Source organism: Tympanuchus pallidicinctus, unplaced genomic scaffold (genome assembly GCF_026119805.1).
Source record: "Tympanuchus pallidicinctus isolate F22 unplaced genomic scaffold, pur_lepc_1.0 scaffold1, whole genome shotgun sequence".
NCBI lineage: Eukaryota > Metazoa > Chordata > Aves > Galliformes > Phasianidae > Tympanuchus > Tympanuchus pallidicinctus.
In genome coordinates, this window is record NW_026294618.1 from 26,139,142 (window position 1) to 26,164,346 (window position 25,205).

Below are 25,205 nucleotides of genomic sequence, written 5' to 3' on the forward strand. Positions count from 1 at the left end.
GGAGAATTTGTTTGCATTATGACCCAAACCATCTCTCAGTGGTAACTTATATATGCCATCCTGCTGACATCTGTCATATTATCTTTGCTGTCATTTTCACTTTCATTAGTTAAAGCATGCACCAGAGTGTGGAGGATGAAGGAACAAATCTGACGGTGATGCACTTGAAATTTTTTCTTTGCACCTGCACTTGCTTATTTTAATAAAGAAAAATGCAGTGAAGAAATTATCACAGTACTAGTCTGCAAAGAAGCATATAGTTTTGTTCAACATTCCAAAAGCTTGACAACTAGTAAGTTTCCCAGTCCATTCCTGTTCCGTGCAGAAAAAGGAGCTGGAATTAATTAAAAGCAGTAGTAGTAACTAAAAATTTAATATAGTAAGTTTTGTGATTTTGTTCTATAAAACCAACTTCTGATCAAGATATGTATGGAGACATCTGAAAAAAAGTATTTTTTTTGTATTCTGTCAAGAAACCAAACAAAAAAACAACAACACACTGTATAAAAAAAAAAAAAAAGCAGCGGAAAATGAACTGAAAGTATATGTAAAAACTGGAGTAAATGAGGAAATAAACTTTGTGATTATCCAGCAAAATTATACTTTATGTGAATGAGAAATGCCTAAGTAAATATGCTATTTAATTAAAAATTGCATTTAATGATAGAACAAGGGAAACTTTAATGGGAATGAGAATGCATTTTTTTGGAGTAACTCTAAGAAATAAAATGCCCAAAGCCACAAGAAGAGAATGAATACACTGTCTCATATAGTAAGAGGTGTGGTCTTTAAGAGCTATTTAAATATAGCAAATCATGAGGATCCAATATAATATTCTGTACCAAAAGGAACACAAGATAAATTCCACAATATTTATTACAGATTTTATAATATAAATTATGAGAATTTTCATACAGAAATTGATCAGGCTAGAATTTTGAGCTGTAATTTACTTCATCGAATTAGTATAGCAGAAATGTCTTAAAATGATCAATCTGCATCCTGCTGTTCCTGAAAGGGACAGGAGATTTTCACTTTCAAAATTCATATTAGAGGTAAGTGATGACTGAATGACGATTCTCACAGCCTGTTTATCCTCATTAGATGTTTTTTTCCTTCTGTTGATTGATATTAAGAAAATATACTGGGACTGTGTTTTATACATGTATAAGGCTGTATCTTTGGTTATAGAAAGTGTTTTCCTGCTGTGTGCAGAAAATAATATAATATTCATAGAGGGCACTGAAAAATCCACTAGTTAGTATGTCTCTCATATCACTCAGTTAAGGTATTCACTTGGGACAGGAAAGGTCTGGGTAGCTCCTTGTGCTACTTATATACGTTATCCAATGTCTATCTCATGTAAAATACATAGTCCTTGGAATACAGAACAGGAATCATGTCTCTTTTCTCAAGTGAGATTTTGAACCAATAGGCTAGTGAGTCATCATTATGCTTGCTCTCTTTCTGATCCTATAAATTTTTAATTTTTTTCTAGATAGTGAAATTCTTTCTACAGAGCTTCAAAAAGAGGAGGGAAGAGTATTTTTAACCTTAGTATAATCTACAATCTAGGTATCAAGTTGAGAAAAACGGGTGTGGGCATGAACCTTTTCCTTTCTGATTATTATATCACAGTCAGTGTGTGAAAGTGAGAACACATTTCATATAAGCATAAGTGATTTTTTTTTCCATTGGATGTGTTACAGAAAGAGAAGACCTGATGCATTTTATGAGAAGCCTTTCCCTGAAATGTGTATACTTTCATAGAATAACAACTATGGAAACACAATTGAAGAAATGACTATTTTTTTCTATCCTGATAGTATTGTGTGTCATAATTTTTTTGTCTTTATCAAGATTGAAATATGTTTGTGCAAAAAATGTCAAAGTATATTGGGGGTTGGACTCGATGATCTCTGGAGGTCCCTTCCAACCCCTATAATTCTGTGAAAGTATATAATGAGACATATATTTAATTTAGCATATTGAGTAGATAACATTTTTCAAGACTAACAGGCTGAATTGTAATTGAAATTTCATTGAGTCCATTGTATCTTGTACATCTTAGATGAAAATGTCACCCCTCAATGATTATCTGCTCAATCTAAGAATATATTTCACTTTCTCTCTTTAAAAAACAAACAAACATACAAACAATACCAGAAGCTTAGTAATTTTTTTTAATTGATAGCTTTTTTTTTTTTCCTTAATAACTATACCACTCTTCAACAGAAACCGATTAATCTCTGGCTAAAGTTTCACATAAAAAACAACTTTCAGAAAAATACTATTTTATTGATAAGATTTTATCAAATTTATTTTAATTTTCATGCACACAAACCATTTCCTTTATCATACAGAACTGTATAATTAAGATATATATATATATGTTCCTTAAGTTATAAAAGGAATTCTACATTCATGCTGGGAAATCTACTTAAGTAGCTTGAAATAAATACTCAGTTTCAAAGCGATGAAAATCTACCTGAGCACATGAATTTTCTAAAATGTGTTTCTCCTCCATATTCTGAAGTCTACTGAATTTGTCTACATTTATCCAATTCTTTAAGCAGCGTTTACAAGCCAGCTTACATTTTGCCAATTTTTGTCATTCGTTAGCTTTCAAAACAGGGAACTTAATGTTGCAGGCAAATTTCTCTGACCTTCATTACCAATTACAACACTGCACTTGATCCAGCGGACTATCTGGTAGGTGGATTGGTTTTTACATATTACTTGTGTCAAATAAAAATTGCCGTTAAGTATAACGTAGTTGAAAAAGACATGGACATTTTTCACAGGTCATTTTGAAATCCAGGAATGCTACATTGAAAAACTTAGGATAATTCAGGTTAGAAGCCCAAACTTCTGCTTAAACCAGCATCAGCTGTGACATTAGAAATGATTGCTTAGGGATTTATCTGGTTGGGCCATTTTGTGAAAGCCAATTTCTTTCAGTAACCATTAGAAAATTATACATAAAATCCACAATGCCCTCTGAACTGCCCATGGTGAATTTCATCCTGAGAATTTATTCTTATGACAATGTAGACACTATTTTAAGAAGCTCAACAATGCCAAGTGCTGCTAGGAGAATTCAACCACCCAGATATCTGCTGGAAAAGTATGACGATGAGCTGTAGGCAATTCAGGAGAACATGGAATATACTGAGAATATCTTCCTGAGTGAACTAATTGGTAGCCCCGTCAGTGGGGATGCAATATTGGACCTGTTGCTCACCAGTGTAGAGGAACTGATGACATCAGGATTGGAAGCTACCTGGGCTGTAGTGATCATGCTATGGTTCAGTTCACAATCCGGAGAGATACTAGATCATTGAAAAATAAAGGTAAGAAAGTAAACTTCAGGAAAACTAACTTCCTGTTCTTCAGGGAATTGGTCAACAAAACACCATAGGAAACTGCTTTCATGGGCAAGAGTGTGGAGCAGAGCTGGTAGGTCTTTTAAAGAGGCTTTCTTCAGGGTGCAAAAGCTGTCCATCTCCAGGTGTAGCAAGTTAGAAAAGGAAGGCAAGAGACCGTCTTGGTGGAACTGAGACGTGCTGGTCAAAGTGAAAAGTAAGAATGAGATGTACAGGCAGTGGAAACAGGAACAGATACAGTGGGAATAGTATAAGGAAGCTGACAGGTTGTGTAGGGATTAGGTCAGGAAAGCCAAGGCCCAACCTGAACTGAACTTAGCTAGGAATGCCATAAAAGAACAAGAAGGGCTTCTACAGGTGCCTCAACCAAAAAGGAAAGGGATTTAGACAGGTTTGAGCAGTGGGCCCAGGTGGACCTCATGAGGTTCAACAAATTCTTACATGTGAGCCGCGGCGACTCTCAATTCCAATACAAACTTGGGGATGAAAGGATTGAGAGCAGCCCTGCCAAAAAAGACCTGGGGCACTGGTGGACGGGAAGCTGGACATGAGCCAGCAATGTGCTCCTGCAGCCCAGAAAGCCATCTGTATTCTGGGCTGCATCAGAAGTGTGTTCAGCAGGTTGAGAGAGCTGATCCTGCCCCTCTACACTGCACTGGTGAGGCCTTACCTGGAGTACTGCATCCTGATGTGGAGTCCTCAGCACAGGACAGACATGGACCTGTTGGAGCGCATCCAGATGAGGGCCACAACAAAGATGAGAGAGCTGGGGTTGTTAAGCCTGGAGAAGAGAAATCCATGAGGTGATCTGATAGTGGCCTTTCAATACCTAATGGGGAGCTGTAGGAAAGAAAGAACCAAACTGTGATGACAGAACAAAAGGAAATGGTCCCAAACTCAAAGAGGATAGCCTTAGGTTAGGCATAAGGAAAAAAAGGTCTTACAGTGAGGGTGGTGAGGCATTGAAACAGGTTGCCCAGTGATATGGCTCATTCCTCATCTCTGGATACTTTTAAGATGAGGCTGTATAAGGCCTGTGCAACTTGACCTAGTTGTGGATGACCCTGTGTATTGCAAGGGAGTTGGACTAGATGGCCTTCAGAGGTCTCTTCCAAGTCTAAGAATTATATGATTCTGTGATTAAGCCAAAAATTCAGAAGCAGCAGCAATGTTCTTGTCACTTCCTGGTGTTTATTGGGTCATGTGCTTACTGAATAAAGCATACTGCAGTGGCGGAGTTGATCTTCTGATTAAGAATTTGAAAAATCTCACGATATCTGTTCTGATGTATCTTCAGTATTCTTATAGTTCTAATTCGTCTTCTCTACTACATATGGGTAGGACCAAGCATCAGCTCTGTTACCCACTCTGTAGTTGGAATTTTAAACACTGTAAGTTCCAAGGTCTTTTTAAATATTTATGTCCCGTATGGCAGTACAGAAAACTGCTACCATGCCAACCAGCCCACTAATATCTATTTTCAACAGACAGAATGCGTATTTCCCACACTGATTTTGCTCAAATCCTTTTTAATTCTTTAAACCTGCTACCTGTATAAAGTTCTCAATTAGAAAACAAGATAGCAGGTATTAACTTTTGTAACAATAACAAAATCTTATTAAAATATTACATTTTTCTTTTCTACCCTAATAGTTAAAATTTCAGTCATTCAAATATTTTGTAATTATTCCCATGAGGTGCATTGTACAAGCCGTTTATTTGAGATGAGTAGAAGCATGAAAAGTGTATGCTCCATTACACCCATACTGTATTGTTTCTTAATTTACATCTTCCTTTGGGTAATGCAGGGGATTATTCTTACAATTTCTGCATGGCTGTTCCAAATTCTATAGATTTATCTTCCATGGCTGCTTTTCCTTCTGATTTGAAAACCATTTGGTAAGCAGAAATTTCACCATGGGTTCCTCAGGTAATTTTCATGTTTATCTTGTTTTGCTTATGCCAACATAGTGCTTTAAGGGAGGAGAGGATCATAATGACAACGACTAACTCTAATGCAACAGGAAAATGTAGGGCTTAAAAACAATTAATATAATTACACTTTTAAAAGCAATCTCACAAATACTAAAATACTTCACTTAAACAGAATACTTAAAATGAGAAAAAAGTCAGTAAAATCAGCCTGGACAGATTTTCAGTATATTTCTCAGAGTATTATTTCTGCCTAATCTAAGCCCACTACCACTGTAAATCACAGATAAATGAATCTTTATCTATGAATCATAGATAAATCTTATTAAGAAAATATTTTCTTCCACAAAGTATATTTTTCTCAGCATGAACCATTCATACATATGAAAATAATTTTTGACAGAAATAGCAATCTGACATAGAAACCTGAAGTAGCCTTAAAGTCTCTTTTCTCCCTTTTAGCAGAATATGTAGCATGCAGATTATTAGATTTCAGTAAAATAATGATGTTAACATGCTAGGTACACTTTCCTCAGCCTGGTGAAAAATACACTTGGAATGAAAAGCCTTCTTCTCCATGTTCAGAGTCACAGTTCAGTGTCTCCTCTGTGAGTATGAAAAATCAAATAAAAAAGTGTGGCAAAACCATGACTGCATTATGAAGACTAATCTGTCTATCTGACTGTGATTCAAGTAGAGTTCAATTTCTGTATAGCTGACATAAAGCAAGCAAACAAATCCAACAGTCATCTTCCAATATAATAGTGACATTTTGGCCCCGTTTTGTTTGGATAACTTCAGATACCTGGGCCTATATAAGAAGTTCAACTAAACCTGTATCAGTTCTCTGGAAAATCCTGTCAGAGCCCGTCAGCTGCAAAGTAAGATGATGCCAACCATCTAACTTACACAGATGGATTTAAAATAGCCTTTTTCTCTTTTTTGTTTTTTTTAATCTCACATCATTAATGTAGCCAAATACTTTTTATACATAAAAATATGAAAGTTTGTTATCATTCATTCACAGCATTTCTAAATATACAGCCAGAATGTTTAAACTGTTTCACATTTAAAAATTCCAAATGCAATATTTATCTCTTTTGCCTTTGTGTTTCCCAAGTGACTACCCTCATGAGGAGCAAAGGAAAATATAATATGATAATACAAACAATAAGTTTAGAAGAAGGATAACATTGGATCAAGAATACAGAAATTTAGGCATAAATTTAATGAACTGTTTATCCTGGAGCATTTAAAATGTATTTGTCAAACCTTAAAATAGTGTTGAATAACAAATCAAAATTGAAAATACACATTATTTGAATAACATATTTCTGCTGTTCTGCTGGTCTTGTTCAATATCTTCATCAGTCACCTGGATGAAGCTATAGAGTCTACCCTCAGGAACTTTTTTGATGATACAGAGCTGGCAGGAGTGGCTGACATACCAGAAGACTATGCTGTCATTGAACAAGACCTGAAGAGTTGAGCGAAGAGAAAACACATGATGTTCAACAAGTGCAAATGTAGAGTCCTACACCTGGGGAGGAATAACCATATATATCAGTACAGGTTAGGAGCTGACCTGCTGGAAAGGAGCTCTGTGAAGGAAGACCTCGGTGTCTTGGTGGACAAATGGTTGTCCATGAGTTAGTAGTATGGCTTCATGGCCTTCAGAAATTAATTGAGATTCCTATCCCTCTATTCTGCCCTGCTGAGGTCACATCTTGGATACTGTGGCCAGATCTGGGCTCCCCAGTTTAAAAGACATGTCTCTTCTAGAGATAGTCCAGCACATGGCACCTCCCTTATGAGGAAAGGCTGAAAGACCTGGGACTCTTCAGCCTGGGGAGGAGAAGGCTGAGAGGGTATCTTATCACTGTTAATAAATATCTAAAAAGTGAGAGTCAGATGGATGAGGCCACGCTCTTTTTGGTGATATGCAGCAACAGGACAAGGGGGCAACAAGTAAAACCTGGAATATAGGAAGTTTCATATAAACCTATTGAAGAATTTCTTTTCTGTGAGTGTGTCAGCATATTTGGAGAAGCTGCCCAGAGAGGTTTTGGATCACCTTCTCTAAAAATATTTAATACCCACCTGAATGCTTTTCCCAATAATCTACTTTAAGGAATATTCTTTAGCAAGAGGGCTGGATTAGAGGGTCTCCAGAAGTTCCTTCCAACCCCTTTTAATTCTGTGATTCTATAACACTATGTGCTAGTATGAGGGCTGGTCTAAAAGTAATGCCTCCTATTTTATTGTGTTGGCCCTTGATCTCAGAGGCAGATGTTGGTTGTATGGCAGTACAGTTTGAATCTTCCCAACAGTATTCCATTACATATTGTTGCTGTGAAATGGATGGCAGCAGACGGGCAGTCTTACAAAATGTCATCTGACACAAAGGTGTATATGCAGCAAAGTTGTGTCGTTGAATTCCTCCATGCAGAAAAAAAATGGCAGTCATTGACATTGACTGACTGATGCTTGCTGAATGTTTGTGGAGACCAAGCAGTGGATATTAGCATGTGAGGTGGTGGGTGGTACATTTCAGCAGAGTGCTGGTGGGTCACCTCCTCTGGTGCAGATTTTTATGACCATGTCATTTAGGTTCTTGTGCATTGCTGGCAAAAATGCATAGTTAGTGGTGGTGACTGGACAGAAAAATAGTAATATGTAGCAGAGAATTTGCTCTGTCAGATAGCATGATTGTGCTCTATCTATCTGTTATAGTTTCCATGGAAATAAATAGAAAGTCTTACTTTCAGAGTGATCGATGTATATTCTCTCTATATCTTCTAAGCAGATTGTATTGTGCTATGTTGTGCTGTAAAGTTGTCTGAGTTGTGGTTCTTAAGCTATATGTAGCTCATAAAAAACTGACAAACATTCTCTGATCAGATAAAGAGTTGTAGGGACTTGACTGTACTTCAGTCTGGAGGCAAGTAGGAAGACTGGAAATGCTGGCATCCACAGGTAGTTTCTGAGTTGAAGTTTCTTTTACCTGTTCTACATCACAAAGTTATAAAACTGTTGAAGAATGTAAGAGGCCAATGGTGAACTCAGCTAAGTAACTTCAGCTATTTTGTGTGAGAGAGACAATAGGGGGAGCAGACTGGGTCCTGCGGAGGTGGGGCAGTGAGCCGTTTTACTCATAATCTTTTATGGCAGTTGATTGAGGATAATTTGTGACTACCAGAGACCCTCGCCAAAAACACCTGAATCTTCTAGGACTCCTAACTGTGCAGACACTTTGGAGTTGCTGCCTTGAAGGCATTCTGACCAACTGTACTATGAAAGGTGTGTTTATCTTTGTTGATCTGTCACCCCTAGACTAAGACTCAGCTCAGAATTATTCTGGATCTGAGGATTGGAGAAAATCTCTCTCTCTTTCTCATTTACATCTCTATCTTTTTTTACTTGTTTTCTTTAGTAGTTATTGTCTAAATTTGCCTCAAAGTAGTTGACTAGAAAAATAACGCCTGTGCCAAAGCACCCTTTATTCATAATGTCTATTGTTGTTAGAAATTTGCCTATCTTTTCTCGAGGTAATTGACTAATTGTTGTTGAAAAGTTCAGTAAATTGTCTTGTTTTGTTCTGAATTGTCTGAACCCTTGTTTGACTCTCAATCCTGTTCCTCTGCCGAGCCGGGAGTGCCCCTGTTCAGTGGGATCCCTCGCACCCCACCAAGTGTGCAGAAACAAGGATAAAATGTCATACTTTCTTGTAATTAGGAATTTTGAAAGTGTGTCTATAGAAGGCATGGGAAATGTGTCTGGTGATCTTCAAGATTTTACAATCATGTTTGGAGTATCAGAAAACCTGGTCACTACTATTCTAGATAGAATAGCTATTGACAGATTTGGACAACTGACCTAATTGAACAAATAAGACAATTTACATTCATAGCACAAATGTTAACAGCTGCAAAATAGCCATTTAAAATGTTCTCAGCCACTATCTTATTGTCAAATTGTTGATCTTAATTCAAAAATGCATAAGCTGACATAAGTGAAAGGAAAATTACTATAATGATTATATGGCAAATATTCAAACAACTAAGAGTATTTAGCATAAGTAAAAGAGAAAAAAAAGGTAAATAAAAATTGCTTGCATTACCCTTTTAAACATCAATACTAATCCAAATTTCAATAAAAATATTATTCTTTTTATGAAAATATCTAGATAAAAAGTATAACATGATATGTGCATAACTGGATTCTCTACCTTATCATGGCAGTTATTAAAGAAATTTATCAAAATTCCAGGAAAATTTATGTTTATGTAAATTATGTTTATGTAAATATGGAGATATTCAGTAGCTGGAGCCATGAAAAAAAAAAAAAAAAAAAAAAAAAAAAGCAAGAACATATTAAATAATTAATTATTAATTGTAATGATCCTTGAAAGTTTTATGAATTTGATTCAAATATGTTAACTACTTCCTGTTGGAAAATAAAATTTATCATAACTCCAAACACTACTGCAGCAAACATAATGGATCGTTCTCTTTCAAGTAGTAATTTATGAAAGAATTCTTGTGATCATTTAGAGAGATTTTGAAATCACAGCAAATCTGTTATCAAACCATAATGAAAGATTTAATTAGTCTGTCCTGATAACATCTTTCAGTCATTCAGACTGACTTACTGTTTCACACCTACCAGAGTATCTACTCAAACTAGAACTTTTATAATGAATGGCGTGTTTTAAAATGCTCAGCAATTGCAACAGTACAGGTAAGAACCAATTCAAATGCATGTGCTGAATCAGAATCAAATGGGGGCAACGAGGTAGAGTTTCAAAATTTATAAGTGAATGCTTCAGCTACTATGCATTCTGATTTAATTCTTTCCAGCACTAGATCTAAGGGCATGTATTTATAGAGTGAAGAAAGTGAGTCAATTTCAAAAGGCAGACAAAATAATTAAATACTAATGCTAAATACTTCTTTGATCTACAAAATGAACGCGACAGCATTAAACCTTCATAAGTTGCTTGTCTAGATATAACCTGCTTCAAATTAATAGTGAGATCAAATTTTAAATCAAATGAGAAGAAATTTGAGGAATCATCTTGTACTGCACATATCTGGAATATATTGAGCTCTGCCGAGGGGTGAACAAGTGGAAAATTATGGATGAGAATTAAGGAACAGGCAAACATGGGTGACATTATTATGGGTGTTTACTGATCAGGAGGGAAAATTTAATGAGGTCTTCTACATACATCTGAAAGTAGCCTCACAGTCATAGGCACTGTTTCTCAATGGGAATTTCAACTATCCTGATGTTTTGTGGAAAAGCAAGACTGCCAGGCACACACTGTACAGAAAGCTCCTGTAGTGTGGAAGTTAACTTTGTAACTCAGGTGGGGTGAAGAAAGGAAGATTTCCTGTTAGTTAAGTTGGATCTGCTTGGGGATAATTTAAACAAACTCAGCACACACAAATTCATTGGGCCCAATAGGATGCATTTATGTGTACTGAGGGAGATGGCAGAGCTGATTGCCAGGCCACTTTCTGTCACGTCTGAAAGGTCATGGAGAATGGGTGAGGTGCTTGTGGACTGATGGAAAGCCAGTGTCTCTTCAGTCTTCAAAAAGGACAAGAAGTAAGAGCCAGGAAAGTACAAGCCAATCAGCCTCACTGCTGTCCCTGGAAAGGTGATGGAATAATTTATTCTGGTTGTCAGCTCCAAGGAAGGGTAAGAAAACAAGGTCCAGGAGGAGTTAACATGTTTTCAATAAGGCGAAATTATGCTTCACCAATCCTGTAGCCTTCTCTGATGTCATGATCAGCTGGGTAGTTGAGAGGAGAGCAGTGGCTGCTTTCCATCTTGACTTAAGCAATGTTTTTGGCACTGTCTCCCAGAACATCCTTGTGCGTAAGCTTAGGATGTGCAGGATTGATAAGAAGACAATGATATGTGTTGAGAGCTGTCTGACTGATACAGTGCATAGTGTTGTGCTCAGTGGCACACAATTTAGTTGGAAGCTGGTAGCAAACATTGTTCCCCGTGGTCATTACTTGGTCTGATTTTATTTAACAATTTCACAAATGGCCTGGGTAAGGGGTAGCATCCTCAGCAAGTTTGCTGATGATACAAAGCTGGTAGGAATGGATAACACGCTAGAAAGCTGTGCGGCCATTCAGTGAGACCTGGACAAGCTGGAGAGTTGTGTGAAGAGGAACCTGATGATGTTCAATAAGAGCAAGTGTGGAGTCTTACATCTGGGGCGGATTGGCTGCATGCATGTGTACAGGGTATGGGCTGACTTATGAGAAAGGAGCTCTGTGGAGAAGAGACAACAGGTCCACCATGAATAGTTTGTCCTTGTGGCCAAGAAGGCCAATGATATTGTAAGAAACACTCAGAGTCAAAAATTTCAGGTTATGCAAAGATCTTAGCGATTACAGCAAGTTTATTCATTATTGCAATAGTGGGCGTGCGCCCCCTATTGACAAAGGAGAAATTGTGCACTGTTCAGCGAAATTCATTCTGTTATATACCCTAAACCCAACACAAGTAAGGTTCTCCTGGTGCTCTCTTATTCGTTGAGCATCCCAGGCTTACAATCTTCCCAATACTGTTGCTATGATACATTTCCATATAAGGTCCATTACCAACCTGTTGTTTTTTGGTATGTTTTGTACTTTCCTATGGAGATAGGAGGGCAGTGTTTCCACATTTGTTCTGCCCCATGCTTGGCTCTCCCCACCCTGAATATTTATCTTATCCTGTGCCAGTCTCAATTCTACCCGAGTCAGAATGCCCCCAATCTTAACTTTACTCTATCCAGCAACTTTCTTAGTGGAAGAAAAACAACTTTTCACAAGGGGGTTATAAGCACAGTAAAGGCCTACACAACATACAGAAAATACTGGAAATTTCTACTGCAAAAACAAATCTACCTCTCACAGTATCCTGGGGTGAATTTAAGAGAGTGTTGCTTGTAGGCTGAGGGAGGTGATCCTCTCCCTCTACTCTGCCCTGGCAAGGTTACATCTGAAGTACTGCATCTAGTTCTGGGGTCCCTGGTTCAAGACATACAGGGAAGGTCTTGTCATGGTTTTATGTTTTTTGTTTTTTTTGGGTTTCAGTGTTCCACATCAAAACATCATGCAGTGTACGGGGCGTTAAAGTGTTAATGCCCCAATTCCAGGTACCTATCCCTGTACATTACAGAAGTCACTGGATCTGGCCCTTCCAGGTGGGAGGAGGGGGGGGGGGGGGGGAGAGGGGTGTGCTCTCTTGCTGCCTTGCAGTGGGTGCTGGAGGGTGCTTTCCTAGCCGTTCCAAGCTTTTCAGGTTTGACTCACTCCTGGGAACACTCTCTCTCATCTTGTCTGATTTATTAATCTCAATTTCAATTAAATTGTATTATACTGTGTTATCTTGTATTCCGGTATTATACTAAAATAAGTTTTCCTTCATACATTGTTGCCGCTGTTCTTTTCCTCCCTTCCTTCTTTCCTTCCCATTTTGTGGGACTGGGGTGTGTGTGGGGGAAGGGCAGAGGCCTATTGCCCCCCTGTCATGGGCATAGGTTGATCTAGTTAACTCCATGACAGGTCTAGAGAAAGTCCAGCAGATGACTACAAAGATGAAAAGGTAGTGAGAGGATTCAACCTCTACTACCCTACCACCTACATCCACTTTTATGTCATGGGCCAACATAATAAAATAGGAGGCATTATTTTTGGAGCAGACCTTGTATTTTCTAGCATTTCCAGCTGGCTAGAAAATTCTGGCGTATAATGAACTACTCTTAGTTGTTCAAATTTTCATCAGTCTCTTGGCTAGACTACTGAAATGTGATATACCTGGGCAAGAAGCCTGGAGTGTTCAGGAACCTCCAACTAAATACAGAATTACAGATCACCAAAAAATATCAAAGCTGTTTTGTGCTTTCTACATTATTTTCCATAAAACTATGTTCATGACACATTGTGGCTAGGTTTCAAGACATCTGAAAGACCTCCAGAAGTTCCAAGTTTGCTACTGACAGCTTGGCTCATCTAAATAACAGTCCTTTTTACAACAAGCATATATTCAACACTCTTTAAGAGACAGAATTTTCTTTCTTAGGCTGTGAAATTCTAGAGACAGGAAACTATCAGGAAATTATTAGTTGTAAATCATGGTCATCACATTCTGAGATGCTTTATGGTCTACAGATAGTATTCTTCTCAGGTCAGTGCTGATTGGTTTGTACTGGCAGGAAGATTTTACATAAATCTGATGAAATTCCAATATCCACTTTTAGCTCATTAGTTCTTGTACATCTGTATCCAATTTTATAAATATGTCTTTATATTCGAGGTCTCTTGTGCTACCTCTTCTCTAATCTCTATTCTCCTCCCTCCCACTCCACTTCTCCCTATATCAATATTCTCCTGTAGATTATGTATCATAGAATCATAACAGAGTCACAGAATCTTATAGAATCATAGACTTGCTTGCTTTGGAAGGGACCTTAGATACCATCTAGTTCCAATCCCCTTGCCATGGGCAGTTTTACAGTCCACTGGATCAAGCTGCATATGGCCCCATCCAAACTGGCCTTAAACATCTGGGGCATCCAAGGTTCCTTGGGGGCCCTAGGACTGGACACAGTACTCTGGTGGGGCCTCACGAGAGCAGAGGGGAACTCTGTTTTTCTCTCCTTTCCCTGCTGGCCACCTCTCTTTTGATGTATACTACTGTAAGAGAACTGCTGAATCTTGGCCTGAACCTCTGATTGATCACCTGAGGCAATAAATGAGTCAGCCACGGGAGAACAGGTGAAGGCAATTCACCTGTGCTGCTGGAAGCTGTGGAGCCTGGCTCCACCTCTCCTAGACCCATTTAAGAGCTTAATACCAATAAGAAAGGGTTTCTTCTGGATTTTTGCAGTAAGCTCAGGATGCAGGTGAGCTTTCCATCTATTCTCTTTCTGTTAATATAATCTGCTTTGCCAAACTCTCTTGTTTATTTTATAATTATAACATCTTTATATTTATTGACTATGCAACTATGTATTGTTTTTGTTCTTTGTTTCATTCTTTGTAATTTATTTGCGTCCTTCTTAAATTGTAATGCCTGCAGCCGAAGACTCCAACCTTTTCTTGGTTGCTCTAGCTATAATTTTTCCCTCACTGAGTTAAGCTGCCCTTGTACAGGGATTAGCCTTAGTAAGTCCCAAAAATGTAACCTTGATTCAGCATGCTGAGAAAGAGTTGAGAGGCCATCTGTATAGAGATAAGAAAGCAAAAAATTGGAGAGTGGTAGTACCACTGATCCAAATGTTTTAGGATACCAAGGATTCAAGAGAGAAAATATCAAAATTAAAAGATAAAATGCAAAGACTGATGCTGGAATCTGGTCTATTCAGAGCCAGTTAGATTTTGAGTTAGGGTTGAGCCTTCAGGGCTGTCAGAATTGATGGGGCAGGAGGAAGGTGGCTGCTCCACACCCCTCACGGCACCCAGGAGGATCTGTGGACAATGACTTTCTCACCTCACTGATGCCTGCCCAGATCATGATGGGTCTTCATGCACTGTACAGGAGTTTGGACACAACAGTATTTAACCTCATAGTTTGTTAAAAATAGTCTTTTTTTTTTTTTTTTTTTTTTTTTTTTTTAACGTGTACTGGCTAATACATTATTTAATACTTATGCATGTTCTGCTTGTAGTCTTTTTTGTGCTGAGCTAATGATACCTTTGCGAACTGACCAAAACAGTCTCTAATAGTATCCTCAAATAGAGATCTACAGGTTTTGACTGGAGCAGACCAATTACAGAACACTGTGCCCATCAGACAACCACCTTTGACTTAGTTTACGTAAGAAATACTTTTAAAGATAAAAGTGCAACTGAACTGAAGTGAAACAAGCCCACTTTACTTTAGAAACATGGAAGCAAAGATGAAAAGAGATACATGCTAATTGCACTGCTCAGTGAAGTCTTCAGTATGAACAGTAAAATAAAATAGAATATAATTATTTTACAAAGAAGATATTAATTTGGCTTTATTTATAAGAAATTAAATAGTAAAAATGGACCTGAACCATACTTCATAGATATTGAACTGGATAGCAGGTTTTAGATCCTTATTTCCAATTACTGTTAGCCCAGGCTATTTTTTTAAATCTCAGGATTAAGTTCTACTTATTTTTCATTTCTCCTTCCGTAACAATGTGTTGGGGAAGTTTCTAATGATTAAGGAGGCACCTCTTTTCTATGAGGGCAGTTTCGTGTAATCCTATTAGCAGTTATGTAAAAGGGCACTTATAAAAGGTACAGGCAGATCTGTAGCCTCATTGGCATGAGAACATTTTGAAGAAATTATTCTTGGGAGAATTAATTGTATTTTAGTAACTGATAACACTGCTAAAGGAAAAATAAATACTTGTAAAGACGAAAGGAAATTACAAGCCTTCCTAGAAGATATCAATAAATATTTAAAAACTTTAAAAAAAAAAAAAAAAAAAAAAAGCTTGTAATTATGCACATATTAATTTACTATTTTTTAACTATATAGGAAAACTGTAGTTGTTTGTATTGCTCTGATGTTAAACTTATTTGAGATAAAAAGAATAGTACTGTGTCTCAGGGTGTTTTTTATTTTTTCTAGGAGTGTATATTTAATACTTCTATTTTTAAAAAATGTCTGAAACCTAGTAGGCAAACCAACTTTTTTTTCCAGGAGCATTTTATATTTCATTATTCTTTATGTGAATATGCTGACGTATATGTCTCTCCTTAGGAAAAACTATAGATTTGTTTGAATTTGTTTAGTGATGATAAAAGAACTTTTCTAAAGTGACTTCAGAATGTTCAGAAAGGTTCAATCCCTTTGTTATGACTTATTTGCAGAAAACATTGACTAGTAGAATACTGTTCTTATACTTTAGTTGTGTTTGGATGAGTTTATCTTCACTCTCAAACATTGGTGTGCTGAATACATGTTTTTTCTTTATTATTTTTGTGGTGCTGTAGTGCATAACCCATATTCTAGATTGTTGATTTTTATTATCCAAATACAATAGCAATAATTTGCTCTGAAAAGAAACTCCAGACTCTTCTGTGCCTAGTGACAGCTAAGACAATTGCTATATTAGTCTTATGCGTTTTATTTCTCTTTTTAAATAACATTACAAAGATAATCATGAAAGGATCTTATTACTGTCAAATTATAAAAGAGCAGAATTGCCATCCTGAATAACTATGGTGAAGATTAAATGGCACTACCATGAAAGGCACATATGGATCCAAATACTACAAACATGAACCCCCATACAAAAGTGCCACTTTAATCAGCTGGCTCTGAATACACTTACGGGGGGGGGGGGGGGGGGGGGGTTGAAAGAAGATTAAAATTGTATTGTTTTGGATCCTAGTTATTAAACTGACACTTTCAGGCTAAATTTCTAATTGGCTCTAAATCTCATGCTTTAGTTATATCCTGAAATAAATGTTATGCACTTTTCTGTTTTATTTGTCAGAGGGTGAGTTCATCTCGCATATTTCATCAAGACTTATTAGAGTAGTATCACTATTTTTTTTACCTAATCCTCATACATCTACTTTACTTCCTGAATTTCCTGTCATTTCAATTTCATTCTTCTGATAATGTATGTTGTCCAGCTTGCATACATATTAATAAATCTATGACTGTGTTATTTTGCAATACAGTGACACCTCCCCACACCCCAAGTTTCTTGAGTCCCATATAATGTCTCAATTCTTGGAGGGACTAATCATTTAAATATCTATTAGTCTATTAGAAATACAATTCCTTTTTCAGTGGGACATACGGGTAGCTCAGAATCACAATCACTTTCATAATCAAAGAAGACTCTTAATTAAGGCAGAAGTTTCCTGACAGAATTTCAGTTTCCCAGAGAATAAAGTTACTGCAACAACTGCTGCTGCCATCCTTTTATTTTCTGTCAGACAATTGCAATTATTATTATTTTTTTTTTTTTACACTTACAAGAAAAAATGCTCACAATTAAATTCCTCACAGGGTCTTATTTTTTTAAATTATCCATTGGAAATAGCTACTGGTTACAACACTGGCTTTGATTAACTTCTTTATTTGAGCTGAAATGTTCTTCCTAGTAGTAGGAAATTCAAGTCTATATTATTATTGATGGTGTTCTGTAATTCTGGACACTTTCTCATATGTTTTTTCCTAGTATTTTCCTTCTTTGAAATAACATACTATTGTGTTTTTTTCTTTCACACTATCTAACTATTAGAACTGTTGTGAATTCAGATCTGTATACTGTTACTTCTATGTGGAGAAGAATATGAGAAGAAATTAGGAATCTTCCAAATGTCTGTGATTATTCCTTTTGCAGATGAGCAGTTCAAGCAGACTGTGCTGATTTTTGTCGTGTCCATCTACACACAATTTCTGAATTCCTATTGATTCAGGCGATGATAACATAACAGTCTTTGCCTAAGATCCATCACTAGAGCTCTGAAAATACTCTGGGAAAAATCAACGCATACATGTAGGAAAAAAAAAGAGGGTATTGGTAAGTGAAAAACTAGATGAGCCTGGAGTGTGCACTTCCAGCCCAGAAAGCCAATGTATCTGGGATGCATAAAAAACACAGCCAGCAAGGTGTGGGAGGTGATCCTCACTGTCTGTTCTTTTGAGGCCTCACTTGGAGCACTGCACAAAGGCATAGGGATCTCAGCACAAGAAAGATGTCTATCTGTGGATGTGATCCAGAGAAGAGCTGTAAAAATGATCTTGTCCCAAGAAGGAAGGATGAGGGATCTAGGCTTATTCAACCTAGAAAAAGGAAGGTTTTGGGGAGACCTTATTCCGTCCTTCCATTAGTTGAAGGGAGCTTACAAAAAAAAAGATGGAGAGAGAACTGTAGAGGGCATGTAGCAAATGGAGAAGTGCCAATGTTTTTAAATTGAAAGAGGGTAGATGTAGATTAAATATAAGGAGCAAATTCTGTATGAGAGTGGTGAGGCACTGGCACATTTTGCCTAGAGAAACTGTGAATGTCTCATCCCAGGAGGTATTCAAGACCAAGCTGAATGGATCTTTGAGCAGCCAGACCAAGTGCAGGTGTTTCTGCTTTTGTTGGTGGTGTCAGAACTAGATGAACTTTAAGACTCCTTCCAGACAAAACTATCATTCCATGATGCTGTAATTCTGTAAGTCACTCAGTCCCAGGAAAATGATTTTGTCAACTCTCTGTGAAGGCTCCATGTGCTTAAGGAAAAGAGAATAAGTTTAGTCATAAGGTATATTGTACAAAGTGAAATGAGTTTACCTGTAAGTCATAGTAAGCAGATTAAAGTTGCAATGGAAAGATTTAGGAAGCGAGCTCAGAGTACTACATATGCCGCAGGAATATGACTTCAGGGCAGATTATGCTATGGGTTGATCTTAATAAATCCTGAGCTTTAAAATTTTTACTTTGTGATTGTGAGTTAGCTAAATAGTAAATAGATTATTTTGTACTCATACTAAACCAATATGTGTTGTATATTACAACTATTTTGGGGAGCCAAATTATAAATACAGTGTACCCTTATGGGATGTTTCAAGGGAAGAGTATGCACAGTGTTTTGAGAGGTCTGTTTTAGAAGCATGGGCATACAGTGTTCAGAATCTCATTTCTTCACTGTGTGTCCAAAGACTACAGTACAGTAGCCAAGGAAAGAAAGGTAACTTAAAAGAAGCTTAAAAGCATATATGTACAATGACTATATATTGCACTAAGAATAAAAAGTAGGAGTAATGGTTATTTTCCTAAGCCAGCGTGGTCTTGTCTTTCAGATGAAAAAATAGCTGATCTAAAAATCATGGTCACTATACTGTGAATTTAATTTCTGAAGGAAAGGCAAATGAACAATATATAAATCCCTCCAAAACTGTAATATATATATATATATATATATATATTTACTAAATATTCTCATACATCTTTTCTTTGATCAGCTAAACTTGCATTCTACAGATCTGACATGAGCATGTACTCTTCTATTGTTTGGTGCCATCTTTCTGTTAATTTTTCTTCCAGATTTATTTCCGGATGTCTGAAAACCAAAAATGGTAATATATAGTTTCATATCACTCTGTGTAAGAGTCATCAGAAGGGCAAGGTTGTGAATGAAAGGATTTGTTACATATGCCTGGAGGTGTTATTTTAAGTGTTATATGGGAGGGAAACTCATCTTACACATAAACATATTTGTTGTTTTTTAATAAAGCTGAATATAATAAGTTCAGTACAGTTTTGAAATAGCTGAAAGGTCAGAGGAAAGTCATTCATGACGAAAATCGTTCATTTGCATATGTTCTTAGAATAGTATTATAATAAATAGGGAAAATATGTTCTTGTCAGTTACTGCTAGACTAGAACTATTTTACTTTGTATTGGCTGCCTATGACCTCTGTTTTGGAAGCAGTGTGTTAAACAGATGCTTCTCAACTGGTCTTTCTACACAGCTCTGTACAAACTACTGTTCTAGCCTGACTCTACACAGACTCCCTTACATGACATGATCTCAGAAATTATCTTGCTTTGAGCTAGAGGCTTGATTACCAAACATCATATTTTCCTTTCCAACCCAAACTGTGTGATGATACACGCCTAAACTATCTTTAATTTCCTTTATGCCATTACAGTTCTGTCAAGAAATCTTGATGGGTTACTGAATCTGCCACACTGTGAGCTCATGGGGAAGATGTAGGTATCCTAAAATCAGCATGGCCATATCATATTTTCATATTTCGTAATTTTTTTCCCCCACGGAGAATTTTGCCATTGATATTATGATTCAGGAAATGAGTACATCAGATTTAACATCTCAGCATACATTCCTTTTTCATTTGGATAAGCAGTGCTATGCTTTTTACAATGTCTGTCAGAATTTGGCATCACATTAGTGTTATAATATAAAAACACAGGAATCGAAGTTGAGATTATTATCTTGATCAAATTCTATGGGGAAGTTCTGAAAAATGTAGTTTGAAAATGTCTCCCACATAAGGTCATTTTATTTTATTTTTTTTTTCCCCCTAGACTGTCTTTAGGATAAACTTTAGAATTACAGAAGTGTTATTTTTAAACACTATTTTGCAGTTTGGTAAGATTTTGTCCTTAAGGTATGAGAGTAGATTTTGGTGCCATATGGCAGTAGGGGTTGCTATGGGAATTATTCATTGTTGCTGAATTGTAGGGTGATTACTCAAAGCAAATTTCAGTGAACAGTCTTAATTCATGTGCTTCTTTTTCTTTGAGATTTAATCAGATTTTTTAATAAATGTTATAACTGCAAAGACATGGAAGTATTTGGGGGACAAAAAATAGATCTATTCACTGTGTAATTCAGATTGCTTCTCTGTTTGCTTACATTTTTATTTGTACAGAGTGAGTTCAGAGTTAAAGTATCAGAAGCAGAGAATGTGTCCAAATTGATCTACAGTATGTTGTTGATTAATGACAACAGTGCATGTTACATGAGCTTTGACATCTAGGAGAAGTGTAATCCAGACTAGCACCGTAACAATACCAAGATGCTGTAAACTCAGAATTGCCATAGCAGATTTATTTATTTATTTATTTATTTATTTATTTATTTATTTATTGGGGGGGGAGGGGGATAAATTCTACTCAGTACTGAAGGAAACAATAATTCTACTTCTTTACAGTAAATATATGAATACTTAAGTTACTTATTAAATTACTTTTCTTTCTAAATGACTTACATGTTTGGAACTTCAGAAAAATTATCTCCTCTTAGCTGGGAAATTGCTTTTGTATATGGCATCTTACTGTGAAAATAACACAAAACTAAACTAAATCAAATGATACTAAACTTTAAAAATATTTTGAGAAGTTGTTTCTTTTAAATCAAAATTTGCTTTCTTATAAGTGGAAAATCATTCATAGCTTTGATGTACATTGTGTACCTGACTCAGATACTGTTGAGAAAATATATACATACAGACAAAATGAGAATAAATACTGTTGGGTGTTTGTGTTGTCAAGTTGGCTGTCAACCCCTGGACGCTAGGACATCAGCTCTGCAGAGCAGTTCTGAGTTGCAAATTTGTTGCCTTTTTGAGGTAACAGATACATAGCAACTTTGGCTGGGTATGCCTTCAAGTACTGGAGGTGTATCTCCTGTCTTCAGGAGCAGACTTCACTGTTCAGCGCACAAAGCAAAGACGTTGCTTTCTCTTGCAGCACTGAAAAATGAAATAGATCTAGGTGCATACTATATGGGAATGACTACATTTCACAAAATACTGACTTACAATCATGTCTTTAGTTTCTGATTTACATATATACTGACTCTATTTAATCTATCTGGACTAATTTATTCTGATAAAGTTCTGGAATGGAACAGTCTGCAATACTCATTGCACATGTATATACTGCATTGCACTTATGTAGCTGACCTCTACCAGCAGGTATTTGTGGGGAAGAATTATTTCACAAAACCATGACATTTTCAAATCACTATCAAGAAAGATTTCTAAATTTCACAATTGATTTTGTGGTTATGAATGTGTAGCAGAAGGCATTCAAATTAAGCATTCTTTCATCATATGCACTTTTTCTATTCCAGGAACTGTAACTTTCTTGAGAAACAAGCTGATATGGATTCTGCTGTGGCTGCCTCTGGCTGCCTTGCACTCTTGCTCCAAGAGTTTCCTAGAACTTACTGTGGATATTGATGCTGTAGAAATTATCATCCCTTGTCTTCCTTCTGAACTATTTCCTTATATTTAATCTACAGACACTCCACTAGCGGATGGCTTTTATTTCAATGGACAAGAAGAATCACAGTCCTTACATATCACGAAATAAAGTATTTAGTTACATATGACACCCCAGATGGACAAGTGACAGATTTTTATGTAATATAATGTATAATCTGCTGGGTATTGTCCAGGCATATTCTTTCTGAATTTCTCCCTCAAAACTTTTTTTCTCAAAACTCCTATCTTTTTTCTTCAGTAAAAGACTATAAGACTTGTATTTTTTAGTTATTACAATGTAAACTCTGAGCACCTTCTTGTGTTATTATTCAATTATCCTCCTGTGCTAAAATATTGGAAATGAATTACAGGATACAAACCTTGCATTCTTGCATGAATTTAAACCACTCTGCTGAATACTACTTTCTTTTCCTGTGGGCTTAACTGGTTTTAAAATTTGATCAAGTAGATTGTTCTAGCTTTAGAACTGACACTGACAGAATAAAGAGGAAAGAAGTGAAATTATTATGGAAGTTTATAATCAATAAATAATGAATAGTAATTATTTATTGGATGGTAAATCAATGAAAGAAGCTTGTGCCCATTTTCATGTTGTCACAAACATAACAGATAACTAGGCATAATCGATACAAAGCTAATTTCTAGAGACACACTAAGAAATGATTGATTGTATGAATATTTATATGCTCAATATATCAAAGTGGCATGAGCTATTTCTGAAGAGTTTAAAATCTTGTAAATTGTTCATACCTATTGCTATTTCAATCATAGTTCCTGCATGATAAAAATAAATGCACGTGACTTGCTTGAATAGAATTTCTACAGTGTCTCCTAACTTTTCCTCAACTATTGTACACTTAAAGGAAAACAAATCATGATATTTTATTACTAGATGCTCAATTTCTAGCCAGACCTAGGGTTTTACTTTTGTTCATGTGTTCTTTTGTGAAATAAACTTCCTATCAATATGAAATTCTTACACCTTTAATTGTACATTCTTTTAATAAAATTTTACTAATTGATTGGTAACTCTGAGGTTGTCAAAAGATGTTTATGTAAGAATCAATGAGAAAGTTTCTAGAATGATTTTTGGAGATAATAGTTATACTGTAAACTAGTTTTTTTTTTTTTTTTTTTCCTTTGACAAGAAATGAAATTTACATAGCAGTATATGGTTGAGAATTACAAAGTTGTTCTAACCCCGCTGTTTCATGTTGATATCACTGTATATATTATATATATATATATAAGTCCAGTGGGTAATTTCACTTTTTTTGCAGGCTGATAATTAATGTCAAATATGAGAAATGTATGTCAGTTACATGCTTTAATTCTGCAGTTAAAAAAAAAAAAAAATTAAAAGATAGTATGGCTGATCCATGAAAGAAAACTCATTGAGACATATTGTCAGACCATGCTTTGCCTTAATATAATTGTGCAAATAGAAAACACTATTTCAAAATGGTTAGAGACATAATATGATTTGTATATAATGCCCATATCACTCTTTCAAATTATTTGAATGTGTTAGGCAGTAGGTTTTACCTAAATTGTAATGAATCACTTTGCATTAGCGTGTATCTAGCTTGCTAGCTAGAAGTCATCACCATTACATTTCAAGGGCTCTCAAATTGAGTGATTAAGAGGAGAACATTTTTATATGTAAGCAGTGATGTAGCTTTGCAATAAAAGAAGTAGATTGAGAATTATCCATAACATATTTTCCACTTGCCACAGTAAAAGCTCTAATCCATCAGTGGCTCATTGCAGATATATACAGGTGACAGGGCAGTCTAACAAACAGCAGCAGGAACTTTCCTGAATGCAATTTCTTCAGCAATTGTTTTCAAAGGGAATATCTCTCTTTATAAAAGCAATATAATTAAATTATATTCATATATTCATTTCAGATGTTAATTTATCTGAATTTAACTCCACAGTGGAGTCTGACTATTGCTGGAACTACCTCGTACTCCAATACATTAAAAATTCACCTTTCCTTCACAGATCACTGCCAGGAAGATAGTGGACGAGACCAAGTTATGTGGTGCGGTTGATACAGCAGAAGGAAGGGGTGCCTTTTAAAAGCATCTGGACAGGCTTGAAAGGTGAGCCCATGTGAATCTAATGAGCTTCAATGGGGTGATGAGAAAGATCTTGTTCTCAAAACTGGGTAATCCCAGACATCTGCAGACTGGGAGAAGAAGTACATCAGAGTAACCTTGCTGAGAAAGACTTAGAAGTCCTGGTAGATGAAAAACTTAACGTGAGCCAGCAGTGTGTGCTTGCAGGCTGGAAAACCAACATTATCCTCACCTGCATAATGAGAGGGGTGGCCAGCAGGCTGAGAGAGATGATTGTCCTCCTTTGCTTTCGTAAGGCTTCATCTGGAGTACTGTGTCCTGACTTGAGGCCCCCAGATCAGGAAGGATGTGGAACTGTTGGAGTAGATCCAGAAGATGGCCACAGAAATAATCAGAGGGCTGGAGCTCCTCTCCTATGAAGACAGGCTGAGGGAGCTAGACTTCTTCAGCCTGAAGAAGAGAAGGTTCAGAGAGATGACATTGCAGCCTTCCAGTACATAAAGGGAGCTTATAAATGAGCTTATCATTATCATTATAATGATAATCAACTTTTTACATAGGTAGATTGTGATAAGACCAAGGGGAATTATTTTAAATGAAAAGAGGGAATATTTAAATTGGATGTCGGGGGAAGCTTTCATTGGGAGTGCTATGAGGCACTAGCACAGTTTGCCCAGAGAAGTTGTGAATGCCCCATCCCTGGAGATGCTCAAGGCCAGGTTGGAAGGGGTCCTGGGTAGCCTGATCTAGTGTATGATTTAGTGGTTGGTAACTCTGCCTTTGGCAAGGAGGTTGGAACTAGATGATCTTTTATGTTCCTTCCAAGATGAGAAGTTATATAACTCTGTGTGCCAAACGGGTTTACTACTGGGATATGATCTTATCAGGAGTGTACAAAAGACAAGTGGAATATTTTGGTATTTCCAAATGAAGTTGGTGCAATTGTCTTCCTACCCCTCCTTATTGAATCAGGTAAGTATAGAGAGAAAGTAAGTTTAGTCTAGTAACAAATCCATTCTAGCAATTTCTAATGGTTTCATTTTGTTTA